The sequence below is a fragment of the Furipterus horrens genome, unplaced genomic scaffold (genome assembly GCF_987537825.1).
Source record: "Furipterus horrens unplaced genomic scaffold, mFurHor1.1.pri manual_scaffold_12, whole genome shotgun sequence".
Taxonomy (NCBI): Eukaryota; Metazoa; Chordata; class Mammalia; order Chiroptera; family Furipteridae; genus Furipterus; species Furipterus horrens.
Window position 1 is genome coordinate 93786767 of NW_028327182.1, and position 17993 is coordinate 93804759.

Sequence of the window (17993 nt, forward strand, 5' to 3'; positions counted from 1 at the left end):
AGAGGTCACCCCTAGTCTAATGACATTAGTCACAAGTCCTCTGTCCTCTGCCCGAAAACTCTGGGATGAAGAGATTTTCTCACATATATGTGAAATGCTGATGGCAGTTTCAATTACTAAAGTGGTCATGGAGAGATTTTAGAAACATAGCAAAGTCTTTACCAAATGCTTATAACATCTAAAGGTAAATTTAAGCAGATAATCAAAGATGCAAAGACTTGTATATAGAATCTTCTCTAAATGTGTATAAAAATGCTGAAAATGCATGTTATAAATTAAATGAATTATAACATAAGAGATTGGCTTCAAATTTGGAGCACTTGGAAAACTAGATAGTAATTTATAATCATTTTTTTTTTAAGAAAAGAAAAAGCTACTGGAAAATAAAATAGAAGTTTCCTCTCCAGTTAGGCAGCTTTATAAAGCTCAGAAGTATTTTAATAGTGTTGATTTCTATTCCTTTTACTTTTGCGTATAGAGCTATATTCAGAAAGTTTTGGTAAAAGTAGATTTCAATATATATTCAGAAAGGGTATTCTGTTCCAAAACATATATCTGCCACCAAGATCTTTCTTCTTGCCTCTAGAGTCACATATCACCTCTTAGCATGTACCATCAGCATCTAGAACTCAACATGTTAAAAACTGATCACCAGTATGCCTCATCTCAGGACATAGTACAACCAACCTCCTTCCAGCCAGGAATCTCAATATCATTCTTTTCTTTTCTTTATTTCTTTTTTTTTTCTTCCTTCCTTCCTTCCTTCCTTTCTTCCTTCCTTTCTTTCTTCCTTCCTTTCTTTCTTTTTTTTCCTTCCTTCCTTCCTTCCTTCCTTCCTTCCTTCCTTCCTTCCTTTCTTTCTTTTCTTTTCTTTTTTTTTTTTTTTTTTGAGATTGTATTTATTTATTCTCAGAGAGAGGGGAAGCAAGGGGGAAAAGAGAGGAGAGGAACATCAATGTGAAAAACATCCATGATTGACCTCTCACATGCCCCTAGCCATGACCGAACCCACTACTCAGGCATATGCCCTGTCTGGATGTTGAACCCGTGACCTCTCCCTTTGTCAGGACAATGTTCAACCTACTGAGCCACACTCCGTATCATTCTTAATTGGTCCCCATTTTTTACCTCCCTCACCCAGCTGCTGCACATTCTTCTCCCTAAATATGTCTGGACTTTGCCACAGTGGTAACCCTGTCCCAAATCAGCCCGCATCAGAATGGTTGGGAAAGTCTAAATCCAATTTGACTCTTCTGTAGTTAGGTCTATATTCTGAGTAACATTTTCAATGCATTTCCCACAAATGGCTATCTGTTTCTTTTAGGACGAAATGATGAGTATGTAACATCGTATACAAAACTCAGCCACTGGGTCCCTTGCTTTCTTCGCCAGCCACTCTCTACATCTATGATAACATATTTTTTCCTCTTAACACAAGGACAGAATGGTCTTCTTTTTGTAATATGAGCCCCCAACACCTCCCTACGTAAGCAGCTAGCCAACGCCTGCTCACTCAGAGACACTCTCACTGAGGGACACGCCCGTTGACAGTCATGCAAAGCCTGCCAGGTGGTGAGACTTGTATTTGCATCATCGTCTAAGTTAATGGCATCTTTTGGAGTTGGGAATTGAGCAGTGATGACACAGTCTAGAAAACTCTACTTTCTCCTTCAGGCTTCTGCCAAGTGACGGTGTCTCCTCCGGCACTCTTTCTTGCAACCCCAGCCCTGCACCATGCATATGCATTTCCACCCACCTGGCGAGGTCGGCCATTCTAAATCCCCACTGGTGCCTGGGCTTCTCCTCTACAGCACTTCATGTTGGTAATGATTCGTTTAATGTCTTTCCCCCCCATTATACTGGAAGTCCCATAAAGTAAGAATCCCAGCTGTCTTGTTTGCTGTATTCTCAGAGCCTCCGACAGTGTCTGGAAATGGCGGGTGCTCAATAAGTAATCTGCTCCGGTTCACACCCTACATGTACACTCAGGATTTAACACAGAATGTGCTCCCTTTTGATAGAGGTGGGAGCTTAGGAGAGAAAGAGCCTGGGCCTGCAGAAGCAGCAGCGACAGACACTGGGACAGGCACGCCGAAGTCCCGGGACACACATTAGCGCCAAGGCTAAGTCAGGGCTTGAGGGAGCCAGAGATTTTCTCCAGCCCTTCCATCTTTGTCATTCCCTCATGCACCCCCTTCCTTTTCTTCACAGATGGTCGCTGTAAGCCCCTACTTATTCTCCTACTCTTTTCTCTGTAATTCAGACTACTTTCATTCTATGGGTCAGTTCAAGATAAAGCCACCCTGGTTCTGATGACTATCTAATCTGCACGGCAGGAAATAACCCCGTGAAATTTAAACATGTAATTGAAGGAGAAATTGATGGTTATTTTGAATGTAATAAAAATTGATGTCAATGGTCATTCATTATGGATAAAGAGACATGATACACTCCCAAAGTCATTGGAATGGTACCAGAATAAGACCCAGACAATTAAGCTTGACATCTAAAAAGAAAAAGTAGCAGACTACCTTCTAATTTGTGAAACACAGAACTGGAATATGTCTATAGGTCTAATGAGGAACTACTGCTGCTTAGACCAGTTCAGTTTTTAGACATACATAGCATACTCACATACATGAACATGCGTACCCACGCATAACAAATCTACCCCTCAAATAATATAATGTTTGAATAGGCAACATCTTTGTTATTGAATCAACATCCATTAAAGATCAGTTTTATTTTTATGGTTATGTCTGTTTTGAGGGTTACATTTTTTATAGAATTTGAAGAAGAAGATGGATTATTTTCCAGGGCACACCTTGTGTTCCCTTAAAACTCATTCACAGTTGCTTGAATTCACAGATTCTATTCTTGGTAGTAATGGAGAAAAAAAAAGCTTTTTATATCCTGTCAATGAGATCTACCTTAGGATCAGCATGGTGTCAGAGTGGATATGAGTTTCCTATAAAATATTCTTAAGAGAAATCAGTGAAAGTTGAGCTCTGGCATTTCATTTCATCTGGCAAAGGCTGGCCTCCTTCACTGACAGCTCCTAATGAGAGATCACTTCCTAAGATCATTACTGGAAATAAGCTCCCTTGTAAAAATTAATCTATCGGTGCCACATAATGCAAAATTTCAATTATTCATTCATCTTATTTATTACTTGATATGTAGGCTTTTAAGCATCTAGATGTACTGATTTCTGAATGCATGTTTTTATGATCATGGAGAAAGAAATAATAGTTTAATATGCTTTTACTCTGACATATAAAATGCTACTTTTAAAAGGTATTTTTTCGTTCAGAGCATAAATTAAAATGTAATTGTAAACAGTTGTTACTCTATTTCACCAAAACTGGAGTTTTGAGAAGAGCAAGACATCATGGTATCAAAATGTTTTTGTGTATGTCCTATTATTCTAATCATCACTTTTTCCTTATTTCATGACAAATTTTGAGTGACTATGACCTTAAGGCCCTGTAGGAAGGTTGTATTTTACAGAAGGAAATCTTCTGTTCATGGACAACCACATCAAAGAGTTCAACGCAATCCTACTTGTTTCAGCAAATATTTTTAAGCACCTAGTACATACTTAGCATTGGGCCAACTAAACTCTGGTCCCAAGCACCTGTCTCTCCAATGTTTGCTTCTGGCCCCAAGGAAGGGTCTTTGGGATCATGAAAGAGGCTGCACTTGGCCATGGACTTAATTTCAATGCTCATTTCAGAATCACCCTATAATAGTTACAGTCATATGTTTTTACTCCTACTATAGAGAAAGATAGACACGTTGACTCTGAGCCTGAGAGAGAGAATTGGGCAGACAGAGACACACAGGAGAGAAAGTGGAAAGGGAGAGTCTGCAAAGGAAACAGAAGGAAAATTAAATGTAGGTGAACGATAAACAACTCTTTCCATAATACTTGTTTAATTCCTCTCGATTAATCCTTTACTTAAAAAGTCCCAATTACAAATGACAGACCCTATTACAGCGAAAAGAATCTCAAAACATTTTAAAAAGTACCCTGCAGGGTATAAGACAGCAGGTGTCACTTGATCATCTGGTACCACCGATGGATAGATAAGAAAAGCGCTTTAATAAAGGCAATTGGACAGCACCTGGTCCCAGTTGGCTGAGCTTTACTTTGTAACCACATTATAAAATTTCCCAATCTCTGCTGACTGCAAGTCAAGCATATCCAGGGAGGGAGAATTTACGCCTGAAGAAACAAACAAACAAATGAACAAACAAACAAACACACCGCTTTACCTGTCAAATTTGGATTTTACCAGGGTCAAAAATATATAGCTGATAGGTCTGACATTTTGTATCCTTTGTGGTCTTTGTTACTGACTCACCAATTTCTGGGCTTTTTAAAATTGGTTTCTTTTTTTCCCCTGTGCTTTTAGATTGTTTCAAAATTATAAAGCAAAGATGATTAGGTTTTCTTAGAAGGCTGACAGAATGATTCATTCACCCAGGGAAATGGACCGACCATTTACATTCAAGATTAGGCCAAAGGAAAAGAGCAGTGAGATATCCCATTTCTGCTCTTTGTTCCCTGCACCTGCCAGAGTAATGCTGCTGTTGAATATTCTGATTTAGGACTGTTTGGGAAAGCTGAATGCAGAGATCCAAAACACATGTCTTTCCCAAATGTCCTGCGCTTCCATCATCGGGGGAAGCTTTATCATGGTGCTCTCTGTTTCACTAGGAAAAACATCGACCCAGGAGCAGCAGGCTGGAGCGCTCGCCCCTTGATTACCCACAGGGAGAAGTGCAGAGTTGCCCTGTGGATACCATTCAGTGATGCCCAAGGGCAGCAACCCAGCTGCCCCCATTGCAACATGGCAAGAAGACCTGCCAGGCCACAGCACTGCCTCAGTACTTAGCATGTCAGAGAAAAGGCGATCAGTATTTGGGACGCTGGTCACCCGCAGTTTGCTTCTACAATGTTGATACGATGAAAACATGCACGTTGTAGAAAAATGAAAACGGGCAAAAGGTAAATGGGCAAAAAAAAAAAAAAAAAAAAATTACAAAGAATCAAATTGTCTGAATTCCTTGACAGAACGGGCCCATGAGCGGGTGCTTCAGAAGCATGATGGACAAGAGGCCCACCAGGTCGAAGGACAGGGGCATGCATGTTTTGCAAGCTTTGATTTTTGCCCTCTGTCCTTCTGCTTCTTAATTAGCAATAACATGTCAAACTTTGGAATTAAAAAAAAAGAAACTGCTTACAAATCTGCATTAAACAATGGGTTGAAGTGTAAACCGTATCAGTCATAGGCAAGAGATTTCTTCTCATCATCTGATGTTGGAGAAATACTTATTTAGCTCCCAATGAGAGGGACATGCCCCAGGCATACCCAAAGCCTGATAAGCAAGATGAGGACTCTTAGCCCTCTGGGCTGTCCAGAGCTTCAGGGTGTGCGGTCCAAAGATCAGCCCCAGCTGAAAGGAGCACTGGGAAATTCCAGTACACACTCCCACCCTCACCCCACTTCTCAAACGCTCTCTATACCCCCTACCTAGTAAACCCACCTCCCAGCACTGAAAACAAAACAGAACGAGTTAAGGGCCCCTGTTCCGTTTCATTATTTATGCCTTTCTCATGGACCACCCTAACCAAGGGATGCTCTTTGATGATTATATCTCCAAGAACAGTACTGTGATCATGGTATGTGCCGGGGAACCATAGATAATTAATCAGTCAAACTGAGAGATACGGATAAGAATAACTTTTGGATTCTGTTAAAGTAAATTTAATGCATAAGCCCTGCTAGGGACGGATTAATTAAATAGCCTCTTTACTCAAATTTAAATCAGGCATCTACTAGAGCTGACTGCAGACCATGCCTTCATCCCCAAAAGGAGTCAAGGAAGGCTAATTTTTTTTTCTCATTTTAACTCTTTCTTCTTGATTCTAACAGAGAAGGAACTTGCTAATTATGTGTGCCTAGTATTGATATTTCTCTTTAAGAAAGTCAACAAGAAATGAACCACTGATTTATTGGACTTATTTGGTGACACGTGGTCCCACTTTAAAGCAGAAATGACAAAAATTCTCCTAAAACCAATAAAACCATGAAAATGACTGTAAGTACTGCCCCCCACATTTTCAAAGGTGAATCTTTATTTTAAAATGTGCCTGATTTTAGGAAGGTTAGTGTCTTGTGGATGACAAAGGAGCCAGTGGCCTTGTCGGATTCAGGGCGTGTAATTACGAGGAAGAAAAAGGAAAAGAGAATTGAACAGCCTTTTTGTTTCTTATAAAAAGGGAAACCAACAAAGACGAGTTTCCTTTACCCTTTCGGTCAAACGAAAGCTCTGGCGAGGTGACTGAGCTCTTGTATGCTCCTGTTTGAGTCCTGGAGGGCGTTATTCCACGTAGCTCTGTTATAAGTACACCAAAGGATGCTGGTACGTTTGAAGGTTAAACCTGCTTTGTGGCACCTAGGGGACCTTCTGGAGTTATCTGATCCTTGAGAGAAGAACGGCATATTCTCCTCTGGGTTAGAGCTTGCTTTAAGAAACCCATTTGGATGGCAGTTTATGAATTTAACATCGGAGTGGTGGGCCCAGGACACGTGGGAATAGGCAAAGTAAGTTCCAGGATTAACTGAAGAAACATAATGTGCAGAGCACTCACAGGCCTGTTTTCTCCAGGTACAGACTTACTTGTCGATAAGACAGCATCTACCACTGAGTCAGAGGCAGGTTCTTATTTCTGGTTCTTTCGCCCTCCCATCCCTTCCCTCCCACCTCTTTTCAGTCTTCATCCTGCCCCTGGGAAATAGTTCTGGAGACTGCTTCTGCCCTCCTGTCTGACGCCACAACAACCCAGACAGAAGGACGGACTCCCAACTTGTGTATCTGTTCCTCCAAATTTACTGACTTTCTAATATCTGTTCAGTGTGACAGGACATATGGCGTCTTCACAGTTCTGTCACTAATGAACGATGCACAGAGACAGTTTTTCTAATAATTGCCATTTCTTAAGGAAATAGGTTTAGAGGAAGAAGTTGGACGTCCTTTCAGGAAGCTTAGCTTAACTAATCAGGGTGCAACAGAATAATTTCCCTAAGATTATTCTAATCATGGCAGAATAGTTTAAAAGCTTGAGAACAGATAATACCAGTAATCTCATTCTTGGGCTACGTGTAGAAGCACACCATGTCTTCAAGCTTTTTAAAGAATATGGTTAAGATTTCTGCAAAACCCTCTCATGAATGTGAAATCATGTCAACTGTGACACACTGATATTTTAAGTATAAAATATATTTTCCTTGGAAACAGCACACAGCCTGAGCAATATACTCCCCTCAAGTTACGTCAGTAGAGGTGGAATGGGCCATGCATACTTGCTTGGTAATGACTGATATGCGGGCTGTGGGAGGAGATGCCATCAGATGTTGAGGGAGAGACAGGGCAGCTTCTAGCTGACAGTCAGGGAGCATGTTAACCACATGTTCCAGTACAGAAGGACACTGCTGTATGCCGCAAAATCTTTGTTCATCGAGTTACAGTCACACATGCCATTGGCTTCTATACCCTTCTGTAGAGGAAATGATGCAAAGCAGAATGGAAAGGGTCTGCACAAATTCTATTATTCAGTCCATGGCTCATCAAAGTAGCTCTACATTTTACCTGCCTCTTCATAAGTAAATTAATTCCCATAACCCAACTGCGAGCAATTTTTATACACCAGGCAGCGCTTACAAAGCTTATACACCTAAGAAGAAATAAAGGGAGCTAAGAGCATCTTTAAGAGTTATTTTTGCTCAGAACAGCTCATACCACAGAGTAAGAGACACGTCTGGAGGAGCAGTGATGCTCCTCTGGGACACACGGATGCAATTGGCAGTGTCTTACAGGACATGGGTCAAGAGCTGTACAAGGAGCTCAAGTGACAGAAGACTGGGGTTTCAGCCATAAAGAGCTGAATCCTGTGTGCGCCCACGGCTGCTCAAATCGGATCTTCGAATTTAATCTGAAGCATTCGGAGAAAAAGCGCTATCTGCTTCCTGTGGAGCAGAGCAATTTTTCTGAGCAGGTGAGTGTTCTGGGAAGACATATGTGCAACCCAGAAACACATGTGGGACGCCCTCCAGGATTTCCTCTCTCCGACATGTTAATGAAGATTAAAGGGTAAAGAAGTGCAGACTTCAGTTGAACAGATAATTAATGATGATTGATGATTGACTTTTCACATACGCCCCACGATTAATTCAGGTAAAACACACAGATGCTTGAAACTTCTGGGGTTGTGAAATTGTTTCTTGTTCAACACGGACTGACCAGCCGACACCTGCCTTTTGAGTGGCCCATATCGTAATTTTCATGATGTGGATATTGACAGAGAACACGCCACCTGCTTCCAAAGAAGAATTCTACTTCTCTTTCAAGATTGATTTTTTATCTCTATTGGTTTCATTTCCTTAAGGTCTTTGCTGATTTCTTGGACCAAGCAACTTAATCAATTTCCCTCGTTGTTTTCTTACAACATGTTTTTGGTGTTTTGTTTTATTCTGCTTATGTTTACGTGTGGTTATTTGTGTGATCCTATTACAAAATAGTCTGTCGCAGCTCTTTGTCTTTAGGGCTGTGTGTGCGCGTGTGTGCGTGTGTTATATACATACACACGTATCCTCTGGCAGTTGCAAAGGTGGGGTACACAGTGGGTAGAAGTATTCCAAAATTCAGGTCCTAAATGCAGCGGAAGGAAGCAGCCCAGCTGTGTTTCCTCCCTTCGCGGGGCGCGCAGCGCGGCTTGGCCGGCGTAGGCTGTCGCTGCGTTGTGCCGAAGAGGCATGTCGCTACACATCAGCTGATGACGCTGTTTACAACTGGGACACTTAAGGCCTTTATGGCCCCGTAGAACGGTCTCCCTAAGGCTGGCAACGCCTTCAAAGAAGAGAGGCTTTGGAGTGTTACCACCACGTTGTAGAAAAGCTTAAGGCTTCGTCTGCTGGCTCAGGCCTAGAATGAACTTCTTCCGCCATTGACAGCCTCGAGGGTCCCAGGGCCGTGTGGGTCTTGATCGCGACACACATTGGAAGCGAAGGCAGGGATGCCCCCCTGGGCATCTCTGAAGCCCCCAAGTGCTGACGGAGCCCTGCCTGCATCTGGGTCCTGGGGTCTCTGTAGCCTCCCTGCACTGAGGCCGGCGCTCCGGAGCCTCTGCTTAGCGCGGGGTGTCTACGTTTTAGACTTTTATGGGTCAGAGGCATCAGCGCAGGAAATTCAACGGCGGGCGCCCCTCCTCCATGCAGAAAACATTACTCAAAAACACTACGTTTACGTGACTTTAAAAGAAATGACTGCCGTAATGTTTATACGCACAGGAACAATGGAACACTGAATAAAATGATGTAATCTAATCACCTAGAAGCATCAAAGGATTCAAAATCAGCCTCCCTGGAACCGAACATTTTCTCTAACGTAACACAAAGGTGACGTCTCTTTACAACTTTAAATAATGATTACAGTATTTTATTTTTCAATGTATGCACGTAATTTCGTTTGGGTGCAAGCAGTGGCGGGAAGTAAAACATGTTCCTTTTGACAGACATGGGAGCCGATGAGCAAAAGGGAGCAGAGGAGGCTGATTTTAGGGTAAACCTGATTCATATCAACTCCAAGTCAAGCTACAACGGGGCTTTAATAAGAAAGACTTCCAGAAGAGAAAGAGTAAATACCCATTTCAAAATCTTCACTTCTCACTAAGTTAGGTATCTCGGCTCCCAAACACGCATTTTAGGATGCGGCCTCCCCACTACTCCCCGCCTCATTCTGTCCTCCTTTGACTTGAAGCTTCTATTTCCACCTGTGTTCTCTCTTGCCATCCCCTGGTGGTCCCATACGTTGTCACAGGAAGGCAGTGGTTTCCCCCGGCTGTGCTGGCCCAGGGCAGATTTCCAGGCTAAATGCGCTGCTGCGGGTCTCCTTTGTCAAAGCCGGCACGTATGTGCTTCTCTTCTATGGGAAACGGACATGTGCTTTTCTCTCTGGTCTGGGGGTTCAGTGCAAAACGGACTTTTTTACTCCTCCTCCCCCGACATTGGAGCTTCATAAATTGCTTAATACGTTTAAACAGAGCACGGTGGACACGGTGCTGCGGGTGACGAGAAGCCAGGCACTTTGTCACGTGGCTGGCACCCAGGCTGGACGTGTGGTCCTCACTCTCACTGTGTGGCTGGAGACACAGAACTCCACAATTCATGGACGTTCAGGAATACATTTCTCAGCATGGGTTGTATGTGGTTAGGAGGGGGTTTTTATAAACACTTGAACATTATAAAGTCCGAGCTCTAGCTAAACCTAGGAAATGCCATTCAGCAAAGAATATGTAACCTTTTGTCCAATTCTCGGGCTCTTTATATTTGAAAGGATTTACCCCCCCCACACACACACATGTTGACAGCTTATACATCCGTTGGCGAGGAATACCCAGTCTAAATTTTTACCACGAAAGCTAATGACCCTATTAACACTAATTTGTTTACTCACCAGCCTGGAACTGTTTCTTCCACAGGTACCACTTTGATGCTCAAAATTAAGCTTCCTAGAGGCTCGAGAAATTAAATGCTAAAGGAGGTCAATGATACAACAGTTGCCTTAAAGGCAAGGATTGCCACTTCCATGTTGCTTTAAATTGACTGTATTTTTCCTTGATGAGCAGATGAACAGAAATACAAGTTGACTACACAACACATGTTAAAGCCTCCTCCCAATTATCTTGGACGTGAAGAGCTTTGAATGAGTGGGAACGGGCTGTATTCAATATACGTGATGCTTGTTCCTGAGGTAAAATCTGAAATACACACCAACATGTCATTCTAACTGAAAAAAAAATGAAAATGAAAAGACAGGTCAGATAAAAGTAGGAAATTATTCTGTTATTACTTGCAAAGCCCCGGGTGGTGGGGCATTGAGCACACAGCATAGTCTACGTGAACCACGCAGGTTTTCCCCCGCAGTTCAGACATCAGAACTATTATGAAATGGTGGTGGAGCGGAAGCAGCATTATGGTTATTGGGAAATAAATGAACAAAGCAATTGTAAGACAATTGGGAGGTACTAGGTGAATAAACCCTAAAATAGACACGTGTGCAAAGGGCTTTTTTGTTAATAGTCTGCGTCCTGTAGCATTTCTGTAATAATGAGTAACAAAAAGAAGTTTGCAGAGGCTCAGCTTTGCTCTGTGGGGCTGAGGCTGACTCTTACGGTCTCTTTTCATGCTTAACGACACCTCTGGATGCCCTGCCTCTATGTATATGTGCGGGTGCCTATCTTCCAAGTCTAGGGGCATCTCCTTCCCTAATAGGAGTTGGCTATGACTTTAGAAAACACAAGTGATCCAGAAACACACAGGCATTTTATATTTAATTTTAGATGCTAAACATTCAGTAAGATAATATGAATTCCAATGGAATACGAAGAAGGATCATTTCAGTTGACAGGGCTTCTCATCTGGTTCAAGAACACTCTTACATTCCCCTCTAGCTTTGACCGACCCTAAGACATTTTCTCAATTCTCTCCAATTTTCTACTTTCTATCCAGTTTCATTTGTTAAGAATATAGTTGTAGCTCATTGGCTGCTGAATGCATCGGGGTATATGAAGTGGGGGATAGATAGGCCCAGGATTTTAGGGAGGCTTAGAATGACTGAATGGGCTGTCAGTTAAAAACCAGATAGTGGTTGAGTGCAGGCCTGAAGAGATTTAAATCCCTTCTCTGTCACTTATTAAATGTATCTGGGCCTCCGTTTCTTTATCTGTAACATACAGATAATAGTAATATCTACTTCGGGGTGGTCAATGAAGTAATACGTGTGAAGTGGTATAGAGTAAGAGGCCCATAAATATTGGTAAGTGTTACTATTTAGGGGACTGGGGCCAAGCGAGTAGTCTTTCAGTCCCTTTCCTTGTTCCTGTGTGAGATGGGATTCTAGGTCTTCCCCGATTTGGATTCATACGGTGTTAAAGCCGTGTGGGAGCCTTAGGGGGAAAAAATCAGTAATACTGAGTCTGAGTTTACTTAAACTCCTTCTGTTTTGTTCTGATAGATTCTCTGTAGGCATTTTGATTTTTAAAAAGATATTGGTTTATTCTGTCATTTACTTTGATTACTGACTTTTTGGATATTCCTCGAATTTTGTGTTTGCTATGAATGCCACACTCAGCCCGTCCTAGTCCTGGTCCTGATGTGGAGGCTCCAAGCACAGGCTTCTAAGAGCGCATCATGAGCAAGAAGAAACTTAGGAAGACTGGGCATGCTCAGAGGCAGCTGGGGAGATGGTGTGTTCAGTTTAAGGAGGGTTGGTCATATCCTTAGCATCCAGGAGCAAATAGGTTTTCTCTAGGTTAAAAGCAGAGACCCCAAAGTTCATGTGCCTCGTGTCCAGTCTGCCTCATGTCTGGCCTGAGACATGATTAATTTTCCTCTAGATACTCTGGCACTGATCACCTTTCAGAAGGACTCCCCTTAGGACCACAGTCTGGAGAACAGGAAGCTCCAAACACGTGGAGAAAGACCCAGAAAGGTTAACTATGACATGATTCCCTTAATCTTAACTCTTTCATTATAAGATGCAGAACAAGCAGTGAGAGGAAACTGGAGACTGCAAAACCATTGAGTTACTGCAAGAAAAGAGGTATTTAGCAGCGTTATAGGAGCAGTATCATGACATTCATATTATAAAGAGCAGATTGGAGATAACTAATTTAAACCCCAACTGCAATTTGGGAGTCCGATTAAAAAGTCCCCATTTTTGGACAGAGGGACTAAATAGAATTTTTTTTTTTCAAAAAACGACTAGCAGGTATATGACAAAGAACTCAACATCACTAATTACCAGGGAAATGTACATGGAAACTACAATGCGGTATCATCTCACACCTGTCAAAATATCTATTATCAAAAAGACAGCAAGAATAAGTATCAGTGAGGACACGGAGCAAAGGGAATCCTTGTGTGCTGTTGGTGGGAATGCAAATTGGTGCAGCCACCGTGGAAAACAGTACGGTGGTTCCCCAAAACTTGAAAATAGAGCTACCACATGATCTTGCAGTCCTGCTTCTGGGTATTTATCCAAAGAAAATGAAATGTTATCTAAAAAGGATACGTGCACCCCCATGTCCTTTGCAGCATTATTCACAGCAGCCGAGACATGACCAGAACCTAAGTGTCCGTCAGCAAATGAACAGATAAAGGGGCTGTGGTGCATGTATCCACCTGGGCTATTATTCGGTGAGAAAGCACATCCTGCCATTTGCAACAATATGAATAGGTCTTGATGGCATTATACTAAGTGAAAGATGTCAGACAGAGACAAAAACTATGATCTCAGTTATATGTAGACTCTTTAAAAACCCATCTCGTAGATACAGAGAACAGAGCAGGGGTCGTCAGAGGTGGGGTGGGGTGGGCATAAAGGGTGAAAGTAATAAAAGGTACAGCCTACTGGTTCCTACGTAAATAAGTTCTGACAATGTGATGCACAGCATGGTGACTGAGGATAAACAACACCGTATCATATATTTGAAAGCCTCTAAGAAAGGAGATCTTACAAATTCTCATCACAAGAAAACAAACTTTTCTAACTATCCAAGGTGATGGACATGAATTCACTAAGCTCACTGTGGCGATGATTTCATAATATATACATATATCAAATCCTCAGAGTTGCACACTTAAAACTTACGTTGCTCTATGTCAGTTATATCTCAATAAAATCGGGTGGGAGAGCCCCTTCTCAGCCCATCGGCAGGGACTTCACTCTGATGGCAGGGTAGAATACAGAAAACATGGCGGAGAGACAAGAGCTAAAGAGGGGCCGTTCCTGGGTTATTACTGAGATCTCTTCTAAGCCTATGGGAGCAGGACCCTAGGAACACACCCGCCAGGAACTTCCTGCTTAACATGTGGGCCCTGAGCAAATAGAAAGGACAGCTTTAAGCAGTTAGTGCTATAAACACGAATGCGTGAAAGCACTTGTCCCAGCCTGGCCATCCCAGTCACAGTGATGAGGGCACAGAGGACCCTGCGGCAGAACGCGGGCCCTGCGAGCAGAAACAGTGCAGAGGTGGGGAGGAGAGAGGCCGTTCCTTAGTCTCTCTCAACTGAAAAGCCTCACGCACTCCAGAAGAGAAGAGCGGGAACTTCATGTCTGAGCCCCACTGCGTGTCCCGGGGAGCTGCTTGTACATAGTTAGGGTTAGGAGAGTGTCACGCAACTCAACAAGCACTGGTTTTAACGGAAACCCGACTTGCACCTGCGCCCTGCCTCTACCACTTAGTTATGAGCAGTGTGCGTCCTTGGGGAACGCACCGAACTGCTCTTGGCCCGTGTTGTCGGCTCTATAAAATGGGGCCAGCCAAGGCCTGTCTCAGGTGTGTTCCCAAGCGCTGCCCTAACGCAGAGGATGGAGAACTGTCACTCAACAGTCAGTCCTCAGCCGGCCCCAGTCTCCCGGGCCCCAGCTTGGCACTAGCAAATGCCGCAAAGGTACGTTCCAGTGCCTTTTCTTCACCCTCGGGAGCGCGGGGTTAGCCGTTCTAAGCAGCTCTTAGAGTTCGTGGTAGAGAGGATGGTACTGAGGACACCCCGCCCCCCCATGGCAGTCATGCCTGACAGTCCAGATGGGGCGGATGTGGCCTGAAGCCCCCACTTGACCTCGGGACACCTGCGCCGGCTGCCCCTGCAGCGGGCTCACTGCTCAGAAGTGTGAGAGCGAGCGACTTCAGAGGCACGGCCTTTCCGCCCGTTTCTGCCAGGCAGGGAATTAACCGGGAGCGACTCCATACGGGGAAAACCAGCCTTGCGTTCTTTTTGATCCTGGGGAACAATATGGCCATTTGGTCCTATTTTCATTTCACAGTTTTTATAAGAGAGTTTATAGCAAAAGTGCAGATTAGGCTGAGCTGAAGGAAATAGTTACGTTCTTTGAAGGTGTGACTACTATTCCTCCCAAACTGGAATTTTTAATATGACACTAATCAGGGGGGTACCTACCAGTCTGGGAACCAAAGCTTGAAATTCAGAGAAAGACTTTATGCTGCTGCTAGAATTTCAGAGATGGAAGCTCAGATTTTATAGCCTCACAGACACCTGCCTCACTGTGGGAGAAATGGTCTGAGCTGGAAATCAGAGTGAAACCCTTATTTTCAACAACCTTCCCTGGGCAGAGATTTTAAAGTTATAAGAATGTTTACTGGTTTCTAAACTGTGATTTTTTAAAAAAAATGTCCTATTGCAACTGAAGAACATATTATTTATTATGGTGTGACAGAATTACTTCCACTGTACTGACACTATTCCTTTATTTCATTTAAAACATATTTTATATGAATTTCTACGTGATACTAAAAATTAATCCCTAGGAAACTTTTTGGTTTGTCAGTTCTGTAGCATTCTCTAAAAGGGAAAGAAAGGAAGAAGGAAAGGAAGGAAGGGAGGAAGGAAGGAAGGAAGGAAGGAAGGAAGGAAGGAAGGAAGGAAGGAAAGAAGCAAGGAAGAAAGAGTGAAAGAAGGAAAGAAAACGTGTTGAACACCGGGGTCTGACCTGCCCGATTCCCAGAAGCCAGCCGGCCTCACAAGGCTAGTGGGTAGGCTGTTGTATGTAAGACAAATTTAAAGAGCAGGGACTTTAAGCAGGAGAAGCAAGCAAGCAATGGGGAACAGCAGCAGGCAGCCTGCTACAGCCTTGGCAATTTTATGACTGTGTGCAGTTTTTCTGTTTATTGAAGCTCAGCTATTTTCTAGTCTCTGTCATTCTGTGGATAGTATGAAAGCAGAGACTTGAGGTTATTTATTGTAATTTTTTAAAAAAATTAGGCCAGAAACATGCAATGAAAAGCTCTCCTATTCACCCCCTCTTATTAGAATTACTCACTCTAAAATCATGGGTACTATTGCTTTCCTTTTATCTATATATGTTATTGCTACAACTAACCCCAAAAATTTACATTTACTTTTATCTGGGTGTTCTAGGTGCCATTAATGAAGAAATTGACCTTAAACTGTGAGAGTCTTCGCTTAATCTTTTCTTTTTTTTAAGATGTACTTTTAGTTGCTCTGTTTCTAGCTGATAAAGGTAGAAAATACTACTTCTACGGAAAGTCTGGAGAGCAGCAGCATGTTTAAAAGCACATAGGATGTTTACATTCCTCTTGCACGTGAGTGTTTATATCACTTCAATTTAAGAAATGATGAAGGATTGGAGCTTGTCAATGGTGGCCCTGCAAACCGAGCACAGAGTTGCGCAGGCGGACACCCTCCAGGGCGATGGACTGAGCGATTCAAATGGTATAAATAATGCCACAAAAATGTTTTAGAGCAAGTTTTTGTAAGCTATGGGGGTGCCCTCCTTAAATGTGTAAGAGGCAGGGAGATGCAGGGGAACACGGTCTTTACAATAGAGATTTAATGTATTCAAATACCGAGCCTTTTCATTTCCTTACATTTAGGCTTGCTCCGAAAACAATTACAGTCTCAAAAAGAAAGGGTAGACACTTAATTAGTATCATTCTGCAGCTGCTCCTTAATAAATCAAGATGATAAATATGTGTCTCATCCACTTTCTGGGCTACGTCTAATCTAAATGAGTCTCGGCTCGTGCACCTGACGCGTTACATAGGGCCTGGAGGGCATGTTACTACCCTGACGGGGGAGGGAAAGGTGCTTCATGATTTATTATTTATGTTTGCTTGTTTCCTATAAAATCCCTTTTAAGTGCAGTAGGTAAGCTGATTCACAGACTCTGTAAGTGGAAGTACCAGAGCCTGGGTGACACGTGGCTTAGCCAAGAAGTTAAATTTAGATGTTGGTAAGCACTCAGCTTTTCCTATTAAAAAATAAATTTCTATATCTAAAACGCAAGGGAAGAAACTACGGCTGAAGCACCGGGCGGTGTGAAGGTCTGGCTTGTAATAAATCATAAATAAATACACTATATTAGAGAGATATATCAATTCCCCACCTTTCTTCACTAAAGAGTGGCATTTTCTTTTTAAACATTTGTTTTAAATGTTTCTGTTTTTATTGCTGGCACCTGCAAGTCACCGCACTGTGACTTGGAAATACAGAGAAAAATGTTGTCATCCTTGGCCTAAAGGGGACACTGTAGATTCTTCTTGGAGGGAAACATGAGGCCAATGGAAGACAATATGCAGAATAAGGGCTACATTATAGATAGCGGGGGGTGGGGAGGTGAGAGTAGATCCAGGCTGGCAGCCTGGAGGAGGAAGCCAGGCAGGGGCAGCCGTGTATGTGAAGGAGCTTGGCATGTCTGGAACCTTGGCCTCATGAAGGGTGAGCAGTGAGTCATAGAGACAGTGGAAATGCAGGAGACAGACTGTGTGCTGGAGACATTATAGTCTTGTGCTGAAGACTTTGAACTTCACGCTGGAGCTGATGGAGAGCTCACGGAAGGTGTGATACTTGGTACCTTATAGCAGAACCTTAGAGGCACAAAGTCTAACTCAGCACAGGCCTGGGCAGACCTGGAGCGGAGGCCAGTTTGGTCTCTGCTGCATTTAGTCTTTCTTTTGCATTCCTCTCCCGTGGTCAGATGGCACACCCTGGGGTTTTAGAGCCACAGGCTGCCCAAGGTCCCCCGTTTTGGAGCCCCGACTCCCCACACTCCACAGTAGTCCTTAAGTTGGTTCTTCTGCAAATGTCTTGACCTCACTGGTTACCTCTCATCCTAGAATCAAGAGAAAAGCAGGGCCCCCATTCGGGAAAAATCTTCAAAGACAGGGTGGTCCTACAGCACCAACGCAGCTGAAGTCAGAAAAGCAACAACTATTTTGAGGAATAGAATAAAGAAATTTACACTGAAATCGTGGTTACTGTTTCTAAAGCCTCCTAACAGCAGCTGTGGATGGCAAGCATCTTGGAAGGCCCCTTCCCTAGGTGAAGAAATAATGGCACAGAGAGACTGCCCAGGGCAGGGCTTCAGTGCAGAGTGGCAGAGGC